General features: G+C 44.9%; 1 protein-coding gene across 2 annotated transcripts in view; it reads left to right on the top strand.

Annotated features, from left to right (window-relative positions):
* LOC132207840 (utrophin-like) overlaps nucleotides 1-15,193 on the top strand; it is a 443,018-nt gene that overhangs the window by 322,815 nt on the left and 105,010 nt on the right. Inside the window, exon 1 of one of the 2 annotated variants that reach the window (XR_009443898.1) lies at nucleotides 13,584-14,337. The gene's annotated coding sequence lies outside the window, so the exon portion shown is untranslated. Of the gene's footprint in view, nucleotides 14,338-15,193 lie in introns of those variants that run through there. The other variant, XR_009443897.1, reaches the window with a different exon arrangement.

Raw genomic sequence — 15,193 nt, 5'->3', positions numbered from 1 at the left:
AGGCAGGAGCCATAATAACTTGTGATTGTTTAGCTGAAGGAACCGTGCTGTGATATGCATCCAGATAGGATGCTTTCTGTGGTACATCAGTGAAAGTTGTCCTTGTGGACGCACAGAATTACCTTAGCCTCCTGGGAAGTAGAGACAATGGTGTGCTTTTTTGCCCATTGCAACGATCTGGGCGGACCGGTGAACAAATCTAAGCCCATCCCCCTACATGATCCCATTATCATCCATATCCAAGGACTGTTTAAATGCCCCTAATGTGGCTGAGCTAACTACATTGGCAGGCAGGGGGTTCCACGTCCTTACCACTCTGAGTAAAGAACCTGCCTCTGACATCTATCTCAAATCTATCACCCCTCAATGTTTAGCTGTGCCCCCTCATACAAGCTGACATCATCATCCTCGGATAAAGACCCTCACTGTCCACCCTATCTAATCCACTGATCATCTTGTATGTCTCTATTCAATCCCCTCTGAACCATCTTCTCTCCAACGAGAACAGACCCAAGTCCCTCAGCCTTTCTTCAGAAGTCCTTCACTCCAGACCAGGCAACATCCTGGTAAATCTCCTCTGCACCTTTCCAATGTTTCCACATCCTTCCTGGAATGGGGTGACCAGAACTGTACACAGTATTCCAAGTGAGACCGCACTAGCTTTTTGGACAGATGCAGCATGACATCATGGCTCTGGAACTCAATCCCTCGACCAATAAAACCTAATACATCGTAAGCCGCCTTAACAGCACGATCAAACTGGGTGGCAATTTTCAGGGATCTACGTACATGAACACCAAGATCCCTCTGCACAGCAACACTACCAAGAATCTTTCCATTGACCCAATATTCTGCCTTCCTATTATTCCTCCCAAAGTGAATCACCTCACATTTATCCACATTGTACTCCATTTGCCACCTTTCAGCCCAATTCTGCAGTTCATCCAAGTTTCCATGCAACCTGCAACATTCTTCCACATTATCCACCACTCCACCGACTTTAGTGTCATCTGCAAACTTAGTAACCCATCTACCAATGCCTCCGTCCAAGTCATTTGTGAAAATGACAAACAGCAGTGGTCCCAAAACAGATCCTTGAGACACACCACTAGTAATCAGACTCCAGGCTGAATATTTTCCATCAACCACGACTGGTTGCCTTCTTACTGAAAGCCAGTTTCTAATCCAACCTGCTAAATCTCCCTCAATCCCATGTCTCCATGTTTTCTCCAGTAGCCTACCATGTAGAACCTTATCAAAGGCTTTACTGAAGTCCATGTCCACCACGTCAACTGCCCGACCCTCATCCACATGCTTCGTCAGCTTCTAAAATGACTCAGTGAGGTTTGTGAGACATGACTTGCCCTTGACAAATCCATGTTGACTATCTCCAATCAAATTGGTGCTTGCTCGATGATTATAATACCTATCTCTTATAACCCTTTCCAAAACATTTCCGACAACAGATGTAATGCTCAATGGTTTATAATTACCTGGGTCATCTCTACTGCCCTTCTTGAACAAAGGCACAACATTTGCAACCTTCCATTCCTCTGGTACTAAACCTGTAGACAATGAGGACTCAAAGATGAAGGCCAAAGGCTCCACCACCTCCTCCGTAGCCTCCCAGAGAATATCAAAGTTTCGAAGGAACTGATGCGTTGGATTCGGAGGTTGGTGGGGTGGTACGTGAGGACGAGGAAGACTTTGTTTTGGTTGTTGTTGTGGGGTGGGGTGAGATGGATTTGTTGCAGGAAATGCTGGAGACACGGTCGAGGGCGTTATCAACCACTGAGCGGGGGAAGTTGTGGTCCTTGAAAAATGAGGACATCTGAGATATACGAGAGTAGAATACCTCATCCTGGGAGCAGATGCAGAGTCAAAGGAATGGGGAAAGTGGATGAATTGTTGCGGGAATTTGGTGGGAGTTGGTGGACTTGAAATGGATATTTGTTTCTTGGTGGTTGGAAATAGAGAGGTCCAGGAAGGAGAGAGAGGTATCAGAGATTGTCCAGGTGAACTTAAAGTTCGGGAGGAAGGTGTTGCTGAAGTGGATGTTAGAGCCCCTTGTGGGAGCACGAGGCAGTGCCGATACAGTCATCAATGTAACGGAGGAAGACGTGGGGTTGAGGGCCAGTGTAGGTACGGAAGAGGGAGCGTTCCATGTAACCTACAAAGCGGCAGGCATAGCTTGGGCCCAGGTGGGTACACTGGCCACCCGCTTTGTCTGTAGGAAGTGGGAGGAATTGAAAGAGAAATTGTTGAGGGTTGTTCAAGAACCACAACATCCCCCTCCTCAATAGTCAAAAACGCCCTCAACCGTGTCACCCGCATTTCCCACAACTCATCCCTCATACCCGCTCCCCATAATAACTACCAAAACAGTGTCCTCCTCACCCTCACCTACCACCACACCAACCTCCGGATTCCATGCATCGTCCGCTGACACTTCTGCCATCTGCAATCCGACCCCACACCAAAGACATTTTTCCCTCCACACTTAGGTGACTCCCTTATCCGCTCCACACTCGCCTCCAGCACCCCCTACACCCAGCACTTTTCCCTATATATCCACAAATATTGTCATCATAATGTTTAAAATTCACTTGTCCCAATACCTCCCCCCTCACCCCCATCCCAGACCCCAGGAAGAATTTCCACATCAAACAGATGTTTACCTGCACATCTGCTAATGTGGTATACTGTATCCGCTGATCCCTTTGTGGCCCCCTCTACATCGGGAAAACCAAATGGAGGTTTGGGGACTGCTTTGCAAATCACCTATGCTCAATGCACTAAAGAACTGCACCTCCCAGTCGTGAACTGTTTTGACTCTCCCAATCCTCAGATAGGATGTCCATCCTGGGCCTCCTGCAGTGCCACAACGATGCCACCTGAAGGTTGCAGGAGCAGCACCTCGTATTGCGCTTGGGAACCCTGCGTCTCCGTGGAATCAATGTCGACTTCACAAGCTTTGAAATCTCCCCTCCCCCTCCCGCATCCCAAAACCAGCCCACCCTGCCACCTCAAGCCCCACCCCCATCTCCTACTTCCTAACCTCTTCCCGCCCCGGAGACCTGTTCGTCCTCCCCGGACTGACCTCTCCCCTCCCTACCTCCCCACCTACACTCACCTCTGCTGGCTCCATCCCCACCTCTTTAACTTGTCTGTCTCCTCTCCACCTATCTTCTCCTCTATCTATCTTCGATCCACCTCCCTCCTCTCCCTATTTATTTCAGAACCCTCTCCCCTCCCCCTTTTCTGATGAAAGGTCTCGGTCCAACATGTCAGCCTTTGTGCACCTAAGATGCTGCTTGGCCTGCTGTGTTCATCCAGCTGCACACTTTGTTGTGTCTATATCTCTTAAGAACCTCATTAAGTGAGTTCTAGAGAGAACTATGCAGGGTAGACTTTGGGTTTATCATTCTAACTTGCCAGCCCTGAAAGATGAAAGTTGGTTTATGTTGGATGTTTGTTTCATAGCTACGAAAGAGATCCTGAAAGGATTGTTCGTATCTTTTGTTGAGAATTTTACCCATTTAGTCACTCGAATCCTTCTCCTTTTTTAAAGTTTCCTTGGGAGTCATAAATTTCAAATATCTGCAGAATTTTATTCGGCTTGGCATTGGCTCTCCGTGATTCCCTGTTAATGGCTCCGCGACCTGCTAGCTAATTAGAGAATTTATCATTGATGTGCCTGTCATAAAATCTTTAGTCTTATACTTTCTATTCCCAATTTCAGGAGAAAGTCCAGAGAGACCTTTTAGAGGAAAGGGGTTTAGAAAGAACACTTAAGTTCTATAGATCAAAGTCATGAATAGTTGATAAATTATTTGCGCTTCATATTTCCAGAACCTACCCCGGAAGAGAGAGCCCAGAGAATTGCCAAAGCTGTCCGCAAACAGTCAATAGAAGTGAAGGAAACTTGGGAGCAATTGAAAACCCATGCGAGCAACTGGCAGAAACAGGTGGAAAAGGTGTTGGAGAAACTTCAAGAACTGCAGAAAGCTCTGGATGATCTTGAGGCTCATGTGATAACAGCTGAAGGGGTCCGCACTGATTGACAACCTGTGGGTGAACTGCTTATTGACTCATTGCAGGATCACATTGATAAAACCACAGTAAGTGCAATTACATTACACTTCACTTATGAACAGATGTAACCACAATGTTGTATCGAGACGATCAGTAATATGAGTAGTGAAGTAATATTGATTGAATGGTTGTTAACTTAATTTGCAAATTAAAACTTAGTTGAGCATGCCTTCTGATGATATCACATCGGTAATATTAGTATAATTGAGGATTCTATTAGTCAGTGACATCAGCTGAGTTATCTGCTTGTTGCCATGTTATCAGGATTAAAGGTAAAGCCTTACCACGCCATTTGGCCACTCCTTAGAGAGACACAACTGGTTATGATTTAACCTGAAGATCACCATGCCTCGGGCAAGTAGAGCGGTTGAGGCGAAGACCCTTTGTGGTAAGGTCACTGGTGTGGCAATTGAGCCCTCTCTGCAGGGCATCACTCTGCATCACAAACCAACCGTTCAGCCAACTGAATTTGAATAGAGTTTAGGATTGGAGAGCAATCCATGCAATTCTATTTTTTTGAATGAATGTTTCTCACTGGGACTATCTCACTGGCAAACTTTTTAAAAGCCAGCTCAGCCATACAGGCGAGATCAGTTCCTGATCTCAGCTGAATTTTTTGACCTGGGGTGGGTCAGCGTTAGGAGTTCAGTGATTGGAATGAATTCTCATGAAGTTAGCGAGAGGGATGCTACACGTGAATAAATCGATGTTTTGAAAAGCGGATGAGATATGAGCAATAGTTTAATTGATGTGGACGACCAGCCACAATCATCATCAACGGTGGAGCAGGCTTGAGCGGCCATGCAACATTGTGCTGCTGCTATTTGACTTGTTCTGTGGAAAGGAAGGAAAATGGTCAAAGTGTCAAAAATGCTGAAGACCGCATCATTCTACAACCTCAAAATTTGATTGTGTTCAGCATATTATCACTACTGGTACCCCTAAATCCTGGTCTATCATCTCAGCAGCTCGACTCTGCCCAAAAGCTGGTTACTTGTGACATTTTTGAAGGATCTTCCCAAGTCTGAAACTCATTTTTGCTTTTGTAGAATCAGAGTTGGCGTGTGGAAGGAGGTCTCCTGGCATATCATAGCTCTTTGAAATAACTCCCCAATTCGTCCCCCTCTGCTTGGCAATGACTTCAACCACTTATGTAATCTCTTTATTGGAGAGAAACTTTGAAGACATCTGAAAGGAGTATTAACGATCCCAGAATACAACTGAGCCTTATTAAGTTGTTAGTTCTGATGATCAAGAGCTTGATCAAAGAGGATTCTTTTAAAAAGTGCCTTAAAAGAGGAAATGTACAGAGGCTAAGAGGTGTCGGAAGTTAGTGAGTTTTGCGAAGATTTGTTGCTCAGGTTGAGGTTCTGGATGTGAGTTTGCTCGCTGAAGGTGTAGGAAGTCTCTTCTTGGGTTTGAAGCCTACACAATTAAATGTTTGGCAACCAGTAGTGGGCCGTTTGAAATCAAGAGTGGGCAAGAGGACATAATTAGACGAGTGCAGATATCCTGAATTATGGTTGGACTGGTGGAGATTACGAAAATAGCGATTGGCAGAGCCAAGGAACGATTTGGAAACAAAAATGAGAATTTAATAAAATTACTGTTAATACTATCAGTCAGGTAGAAAGTACAGAGAATAGGATTTGGTTCAAGATGAGACTCGGGCAGTGGAGATTTAGACGACATCAAGCTTTCAATGGGCAAATGTGGGACTCAAACAGGCAATGCATTGGAGTTGTCAGGTCCAGAAGTGAAGTAGTTCCAGATGAAGGTTTCACTGCTAATGAGTCAAGACAAGAGACAGGTAGGCAGTATTAAAAAGATGTAAAGAGACAGCTTTAGGGATTGCATGAATGTGTGGTCGGACGTTCATCGTGGGATAAACAAGATGCCAAGGTTGTGCTGAGACAAGTGTAACATAACATTGTTGCCAAGGAGGAGTAATGCAGTCCGTAGGAAGTGAATAGAGATTGGTGTGGGGACCACAAACAGTGGTCTTCCCACTTTTAAATTGTTATCTCTACGTAGTTGCGCAACTTTATGTTCTGTTCAAAAGGCTTTACTGACAAGAAAGCAGAAGTTAGCCATTTGTTTACTTGTCAATATATCTTGATTTTTCCACCATCTTCTCCAATTATGAACACAACATGTGCAGTGTACTAAGTGAACCATTCAAACCTTCAAAGGAAATGTTAAAATTGTGGAATATAAAGTTAAATTTATTTTATTGAAAATTTAAATAAATTACATGAAGGTTTGACCAAGACTGAAAGGAATTAGATGGAACACCAGATGAATAAAACAAGCAGTAGTAAGGTGGTATTAGCTGGATGTTCCTGAAGAAAGAGAACACAGCCAACCTTTCTTCCATCAGGGGGATTAATTGTGAGGTGTCAAACACAGTCGATTAAATCATTCGTTCTGTCTTTACTGCCAGACTGTACAATGAACATAGAACATAGAACAGTACAGCACAGCACAGCACAGGCCCTTCAGCCCACAATGTTGTGCCGACCATTGATCCTCATGTATGCACCCTCACATTTCTGTGACCATATGCATGTCCAGCAGTCTCTTAAATGACCCCAATGACCTTGCTTCCACAACTGCTGCTGGCAACGCATTCCATACTCTCACAACTCTCTGTGTAAAGAACCCGCCTCTGACATCCCGTCTATACTTTCCACCAACCAGCTTAAAACTATGACCCCTCGTGCTAGCCATTTCTGCCCTGGGAAATAGTCTCTGGCTATCAACTCTATCTATGCCTCTCATTATCTTGTATACCTCAATTAGGTCCCCTCTCCTCCTCCTTTTCTCCAATGAAAAGAGACCGAGCTCAGTCAACCTCTCTTCATAAGATAAGCCCTCCAGTCCAGCCAGGACCCTGGTAAACCTCCTCGGAACCCTCTCCAAAGCATCCACATCTTTCCTATAATAGGGCGACCAGAACTGGATGCACTATTCCAAGTGCGGTCTAACCAAAGTTTTACAGAGCTGCAACAAGATCTCACGACTCTTAAACTCAATCCCCCTGTTAATGAAAGCCAAAACACCATATGCTTTCTTAACAACCCTGTCCACTTGGGCGGCCGTTTTAAGGGATCTCTGTATCTGCACACCAAGATCCCTCTGTTCCTCCACTCTGCCAAGAATCCTATCCTTAATCCTGTACTCAGCTTTCAAATTCAACCTTCCAAAATGCATCACCTCGCATTTATCCAGGTTGAACTCCATCTGCCACCTCTCAGCCCATCTCTGCATCCTGTCAATGTCCCGCTGCAGCCTACAACAGCCCTCAATACTGTCAACGACACCTCTGACCTTTGTGTCGTCTGCAAACTTGCTGACCCATCCTTCGATCCCCTCATCCAAGTCATTAATAAAAATTACAAACAGTAGAGGCCCAAGGACAGAGCCCTGTGGAACCCCACTCACGACTGACTTCCAGGCAGAATATTTTCCTTCTACTACCACTCGCTGTCTTCTGTTGGCCAGCCAATTCTGTATCCCAGCAGCTAAGTTCCCTTGTATCCCATTCCTCCTGACCTTCTGAATGAGCCTACCATGGGGAATACTATGGTTGTAATATTTCCTTTTTTAAAGGCTCAAGGTTAGACATACTTCTCATTTTATAAATTTTAAGAAGTTGGCTTATTGTCAAGTCATGGTAGGATTGAAAACATATCCTACAACTGTGTGAAGTCAGAAGTCACATGACACCAGCTTATAGTCCAACAGGTTCATTTCAATTCACACAAGCTATTGGAGTTCAGCCCCTTCATCAGGTGCAGTTCGTGAGGTGACCACACAGACACACAGCTTATAAGCAGAGAGATCAAAAGATCATAGAATTGGCCTGAGTGGAGTGTCAGATAATAACTCTTTCCAGGCGACCAAGAGTGTTAAAGGCAAGGAGAGTGTTTATAAAGTCAATGTCAGTGCTGTGTTGTCATGATAATCAGGCAGCGCAACAGGAATGTACAAGGTGACATCTCAGGTCAGACTCTGACTTGTAGTTTAGAGGCTTGTGTTCAGAATCTGTCGTAGAGTTTTAAACTTTATTTCAAAAGCAAGAATTTATAAGATACCACACTGACTGTAACTGCAAGTTGTGTGCTTCTTCAACAAAATATCTGCAAATAAACAAACGTCCTGGATGAAGACTTATTATCTGACACTCCACTCACACCAGTTGTATGATCTTTTGATCTCTCTGCTTATAAATTGTGTGTCTGTGTGTTTTCCTCTCTGACCGCATGTGATGAAGGGACTGCACTTCAAATCTTGTGTGATTTCAAATAAACCTGTCAGATTATAACCTGATGCCATGTGGCTTCTGACTTTGTCTATCCTAGTCCAACACCAGCACCTCCACATTATAAGTGTTTGGAACCAAGTCAGTGCAACAGGTACATGTCAAACATTTGACTTCGGAAGGATGCCTAGTGCCGACAAATTCATTAATAACAAAGGATTTCTCCATTGTGCCATCTATCGTAACATGCTGCGCCTCACAGTCATAATGAAAGGATGCCCACTTTAATTTAGCACGGCCAAGAATAGTTATGGACATTTTTAGCATGGGAGGAGGCCATTCAACCTATTTTATCTGTACCAGCTCTCTCCCAGAGCAACAAAATTAATCCTTTTCTCGAACTCATTCCACATATTTCACAGAATTGAAATATATAGGTACATAGTTAAGAGATTTTAACATCAAGTGAGCAGTTCTTGCACTTCACCTTGTCACTAAAAATGGAAAACGTGACTTCGAAAGAGTGGGTCTTTATTTTGTTCTGTTGTGATGATGAAGAAGATGCAAGTCCAAGTGCTGGAACTGGCCTCTTGAACTTTTCAACGTGTATAAAATGAATTCTGTGCGCATCGACTAAAAACAGTTTTATGGAAGGAAAAGGTACCAAAGAAGATTTGGTGTATTGTACTTGATGCTATTATACTCCAACCTGTGAAAACAGAACTCTACGACTGTGAGTGTTGAGATCTGAGAGGTTGCTATCTTGTTTGAATTTACATTGCTAAGTCTAGGCCTATTTTCCCAACAGCAAAATTGGTAATCCAGAAAGAAATGGATATTTGTCGCATTTGTTAGCTCTAAGTGTCTGGTCAAAGTTAGAGTACAGTTTCCTCATATACAGGTGCTTAACCTGCTTTTACAGTTTGAACATTTGTTGTGCCAATGAAAATTGTTTGAATGGTTTCACCTCCAGTTTTCTTCTTTATACATATTTAGTATTTTTCCATGGTAAGGACTGTCTGCAAAATCTGACATTGGGTTTTGAAAGACATCAGCCTTTATTTTGGAGAGATAATGGTAACTGCAGATGCTGGAGAATGCGAGATAACAATATGTCGAGCTGGATGAACACAGCTGTGTACTTTATAGAGAGAAGCTGAAGCAGCACAGATGTTTGGGCCTTGGATGCTGCCCTACTGTGAACACAGTACCACAGAGAGGCTGAAGGGTCTAGACCCGAAACATCAGCTTTTGTGCTCCAGGGATGCTGCTTGGACTGCTGTGTTCATCCAGCTCCACACTTTGTTGTCTTAGATAGACTGGGCTTGTTTTTGCTGAGGTTGAGAAGAGTAAGGAGGTGATTTCCTTGAAGTATATATGATTCCGAATGGTCTTCATGAGGAATATGTAGAAAGATTTTTCCTATACTTTGGCGAGCGCTGAACTCGGGACACTTATGCAAAATTTGGACTTGCCACTTCAGGACAGATGAGCAGAGCATTTTTTCTCTGATAGTTGTATGACATTGGAACTAGCTGCCTCATAAGATGACAGAGTTGGGGTCATTGAATATTTTAAGGTGGACTTAGATTCTTGTAAGGCAGGGAAAAGGTCTTTGTTAATTGGAGTCATACCAAGCACAAAGGAAAACGTTTGTGATTGTTAGACATAGTCATTTCACCTCCAGAACATCTCTTTCAGCGTTCGTCAGGGCAGCATCCAAGGCCCAAACATCTGTGCTGCTTCAGCTTCTCTCTATAAAGTCAGAAGTGGGGATGTTCACTGATGACTCCACAATGTTCAGTACCATTACCATCTCCTTAGATAATAAAGCAGTCCATGTTTAAATGCAGCAAGACCAGTATATTATCCAGGCTTAGGCTGATAAGTGCTCGGTAATATTTGCACCACACAAGTGCCAAGCAATGGCCATCTCCAACAAGGGAGAATTTAGCCATCATCTCTTGATATTTATTGCTGTTACCATCGCTGCATCCCCCACTGTCAACATCAGAGGTGTTACTATTAACCAGAAACTGAACAAGATCGGCTACATAAATACTATGGATTCAAGAACAGGCCACCCCGTTGTAGAACATAGAACATAGAACATAGAACAGTACAGCACAGAACAGGCCCTTCAGCCCACAATGTTGTGCCGACCATTGATCCTCATGTATGCACCCTCAAATTTCTGTGACCATATACATGTCCAGCAGTCTCTTAAATGACCCCAATGACCTTGCTTCCACAACTGCTGCTGGCAACGCATTCCATGCTCTCACAACTCTCTGCGTAAAGAACCTGCCTCTGACATCCCCTCTATACTTTCCACCAACCAGCTTAAAACTATGACCCCTCGTGCTAGCCATTTCTGCCCTGGGAAATAGTCTCTGGCTATCAACTCTATCTATGCCTCTCATTATCTTGTATACCTCAATTAGGTCCCCTCTCCTCCTCCTTTTCTCCAATGAAAAGAGACCGAGCTCAGTCAACCTCTCTTCATAAGATAAGCCCTCCAGTCCAGGCAGCATCCTGGTAAACCTCCTCTGAACCCTCTCCAAAGCATCCACATCTTTCCTATAATAGGGCGCCCAGAACTGGACGCAGTATTCCAAGTGCGGTCTAACCAAAGTTTTATAGAGCTGCAACAAGATCTCACGACTCTTAAACTCAATCCCCCTGTTAATGAAAGCCAAAACACCATATGCTTTCTTAACAACCCTGTCCACTTGGGTGGCCATTTTAAGGGATCTATGTATCTGCACACCAAGATCCCTCTGTTCCTCCACGCTGCCAAGAATCCTATCCTTAATCCTGTACTCAGCTTTCAAATTCAACCTTCCAAAATGCATCACCTCGCATTTATCCAGGTTGAACTCCATCTGCCACCTCTCGGCCCATCTCTGCATCCTGTCAATGTCCCGCTGCAGCCTACAACAGCCCTCTCCACTGTCAACGACACCTCCGACCTTTGTGTCGTCTGCAAACTTGCTGACCCATCCTTCAATTCCCTCGTCCAAGTCACTAATAAAAATTACAAACAGTAGAGGCCCAAGGACAGAGCCCTGTGGAACTCCACTCACCACTGACTTCCAGGCAGAATATTTTCCTTCTACTACCACTCGCTGTCTTCTGTTGGCCAGCCAATTCTGTATCCCAGCAGCTAAGTTCCCCTGTATCCCATTCCTCCTGACCTTCTGAATGAGCCTACCATGGGGAACCTTATCAAATGCCTTACTGAAGTCCATATACACCACATCCACAGCTCGACCCTCATCAACCTTTCTAGTCACATCCTCAAAAAACTCGATAAGGTTTGTAAGGCATGACCTACCCCTCACAAAGCCGTGTTGACTGTATTTGATCAAGCCATGCTCTTCCAGATGGTCATAAATCTTATCCCTCAGAATCCTTTCTAACACCTTGCAGACGACAGACGTGAGACTTACCGGTCTATAATTGCCGGGGATTTCCCTATTTCCTTTCTTGAAGAGAGGAATTACATTTGCCTCTCTCCAGTCCTCAGGTACGACTCCAGTGGAGAGCGAGGATGCAAAGATCTTCGCAAGTGGCGAAGCAATTGCATTTCTCGCTTCCCAAAGCAGCCGAGGACAAATCTGATCCGGGCCTGGCGACTTGTCAATCTTAATGTTTGACAAAATTTTCAGCACATCAGCTTCGTCTATCTCTATCCATTCCAGCATGCACACCTGCTCTTCAAAGGTTTCATTCACTACAAAGTTCGTTTCTTTCGTAAAGACAGAAGCAAAAAACTCATTTAGGGCTTCCCCTACCTCCTCAGGCTCCACACACAAGTTCCCTATGCTATCCCTGATCGGCCCTACTCTTTCTTTGATCATTCTCTTATTCCTCACGTAAGTGTAAAATGCCTTTGTGTTTTCCCGGATTCCTTCTGCCAAGCCTTTCTCGTGCCTCCTCCTGGCTCTCCTCAGACCATTTTTGAGCTCCTTCCTTGCCTGCATGTAATCCTCTCTAGCTGAACTTGACCTCCACCTTATGTAAGCTACCTTCTTCCTTTTCACTAGAAGCTCCACCGCTCTCGTCATCCAAGGTTCCTTAATCTTACCCCTTCTTGCCTGTCTCAGAGGGACATATTTACTCATCACTCCCAACAACTGTTCCTTAAACCATCTCCACATGTCTATAGTTCCCTTACCATGGAACAACTGCTCCCAGTCCATGCTTCCTAACTCATGTCTAATCACATCATAGTTTCCTCTTCCCCAATTAAATATCCTCCCATTTTGCCTAATCCTCTCCTTCTCCATAGCTATGTAGAACGTGAGGCAGTTATGGTCACTATCACCAAAATGCTCTCCCACCACAAGATCTGATACCTGCCCCGGCTCGTTTCCGAGCACCAAGTCTAGAATGGCCTCTCCCCTCGTCGGCCTGTCAACGTACTGCGGTAGGAAACCCTCCTGAACACACCTTACAAAAACAACTCCATTCAAATCTTCTGCTCGAAGGAGGTTCCAATCAATATTAGGAAAGTTAAAGTCACCCATTACAACAACCCTACTGCGTGCGCACTTTTCCAAAATCTGTCGACCTATGCTTTCTTCAATCTCCCTGCTGCTATTGGGGGGCCTGTAGTAAACCCCTAACGAGGTGACTACTCCCTTGCTGTTCCTAATTTCCACCCATACTGACTCAGTAGGCAGATCTTCCTCGACAAAGGAAGCTTCTGTAGCTGTGATACCCTCTCTGATTAGTAGTGCTACACCCCCTCCTCTTTTTCCCCCCTCCCTATTCTTTTTAAATGTTCTGAACCCTGGAAGATCCAGCAACCATTCCTGCCCATGAGAAACCCATGTCTCTGTTATGGCCACAACATCATAGCACCAGGTACTGATCCATGCTCTAAGTTCATCACTTTTATTCCTGATACTCCTTGCATTAAAGCAAACACACTTTAACCGATCCCTTGGTTCCTTCCCAGGAAAATCCTTCCCACTAGCTGGTCTACCTCCTGTTACTGCCTCACCTGCATCAACGCTCACCTCTGGTATACAGCTCAGGTTTAAACCCTCTCGAACTACTCGAGCAAACCTTCCACCCAGGACATTGGTCCCCTTCCAGTTCAGATGCAACCCGTCCTTCTTGTACAGGTCCCACCTTCCCCAGAAGGCATCCCAATTATCAACATATCTGAAGCCCTCCCTCCTACACCAGCTGCGTAGCCACGTGTTCAGCTGCGCCCGCTCCCTGTTCCTCACCTCGCTATCTCGTGGCACCGGTAGTAAACCAGAGAACGCTACTCTGTTCGTCCTGCTCTGCAGCTTCCATCCTAACTCCCTGAAATCACTTTTTATATCCTCAAACCTATTTCTGGCTATATCATTTGTGCCAATATGTAACACGATTTCTGGCTGTTCACCCTCCCGTTTTAGAACCTTATACACCCGATCGGAGACGTCCCGGACCCTGGCACCAGGGAGGCAACATACCTTCCGGGAATCCCGATCTTGCCCACAAAATCTCCTGTCGATTCCCCTAACTATCGAGTCCCCTACCACGAGTACTTTTCTATTCTGCCCCCTTCCCTTCTTTGCCACAGTGTCAGGCTCAGTGCCAGAGAACTGACTACTATGGCTTTCCTCTGGTAGGTCATCCCCCCCAGCAGTATCCAAAATGGTATACTTATTGCTGAGGGGAATGCCCACAGGGGATCTCTGCACTGTCTGTCTGTCCCCTTTCCTCCCCCTAACTGTAACCCATCTATCCTCGTCCTGAGCCTTAGGAGTGACCAACTCCCGGTAACTCCTCTCAATTACCCCCTCTGCCTCCCGAATGATCCGTAGTTCATCCAGCTCCAGCTCCATTTCCCTAACACGCCTTGCTGATATATATGGTCACTGCTTTCCTTCCCGGCTGCCCCTCTGGTCCTCGTCACTTCCTCTGCTGCTCCCGCTCCTTCTCTGAAAGAGGAAAAACACCGCTGCCCGCTACCGGTAAGTAATTTTAAAAATAAACTGCTTTACCTTAGCTGCAGTCTTCCGGGTCCGTCTCGCCTCCGCTGCTGCTCGCACTCTGTGTGCAGATGATTTTCGTCACTCCATTTTTACCAAGATTTAACTGGAAATTTGGGATTTGTCATATTTCTGAAGAGTCGAACAGCAGCATGCTTTTCTTTTCGTTAATTCTTTGTAATTTCTTGCAATTAAAACTTCTGTTGCCAGAAAAAGAAATGATGTGGCTGAGCGACTTTTTTCGAATGTCTTGTGAGAAGTGCCATTCAGAGGTGGTCACATTGTTACCTTCTGATCAGTCTGGATCAGTCGGGCTGGATATGAGATGAGGCTGGGGGTGGGAAGATTTTGAAGCAGGTACTTGAGAGAAAGCAGCCTCTCCCTACAGTCAAACCCTTTAACCCTGGCAATGTTCTTGTAAATCTTTTCTGAACCCTTTCAAATTTCACGACAACTTTCCTATCGCAAGGAAACCTGAATTGAATGCAGTATTCCAAAAATGGCCTAACCAATGTCCTTTGTAGCTGCAACATGACTTCCCAACTTCTATATTTAGTGCTGTGACCAAGAAAAGCAAGCATATTAAACACCTTCTTCTCTACCTGCAACTCCACTTTCAAGGAACTCTGAACCTGCTCCCCAAGTTTGTTTGGCGACACTGCTGAGGACCTCACCATTAAGTGTATAAGTTCTGCCCTGATTTTCCCAACCAAAACCTAAAACCATTTCTGCATTAAACCTAATTGTCTGCTATTTGCTTGGTGGTATATATAAAAAGGGAAGAGTTTATGCTTGTTCAGGCAACGCATACCCGACATCCAGAGGTTGATTTCCTAAT

The sequence above is a fragment of the Stegostoma tigrinum genome, unplaced genomic scaffold (assembly GCF_030684315.1).
Source record: "Stegostoma tigrinum isolate sSteTig4 unplaced genomic scaffold, sSteTig4.hap1 scaffold_176, whole genome shotgun sequence".
NCBI classification, from domain to species: domain Eukaryota; kingdom Metazoa; phylum Chordata; class Chondrichthyes; order Orectolobiformes; family Stegostomatidae; genus Stegostoma; species Stegostoma tigrinum.
The sequence above is the reverse complement of the archived record's forward strand: the minus strand, read 5'-3'. Positions and strand labels throughout refer to the sequence as shown.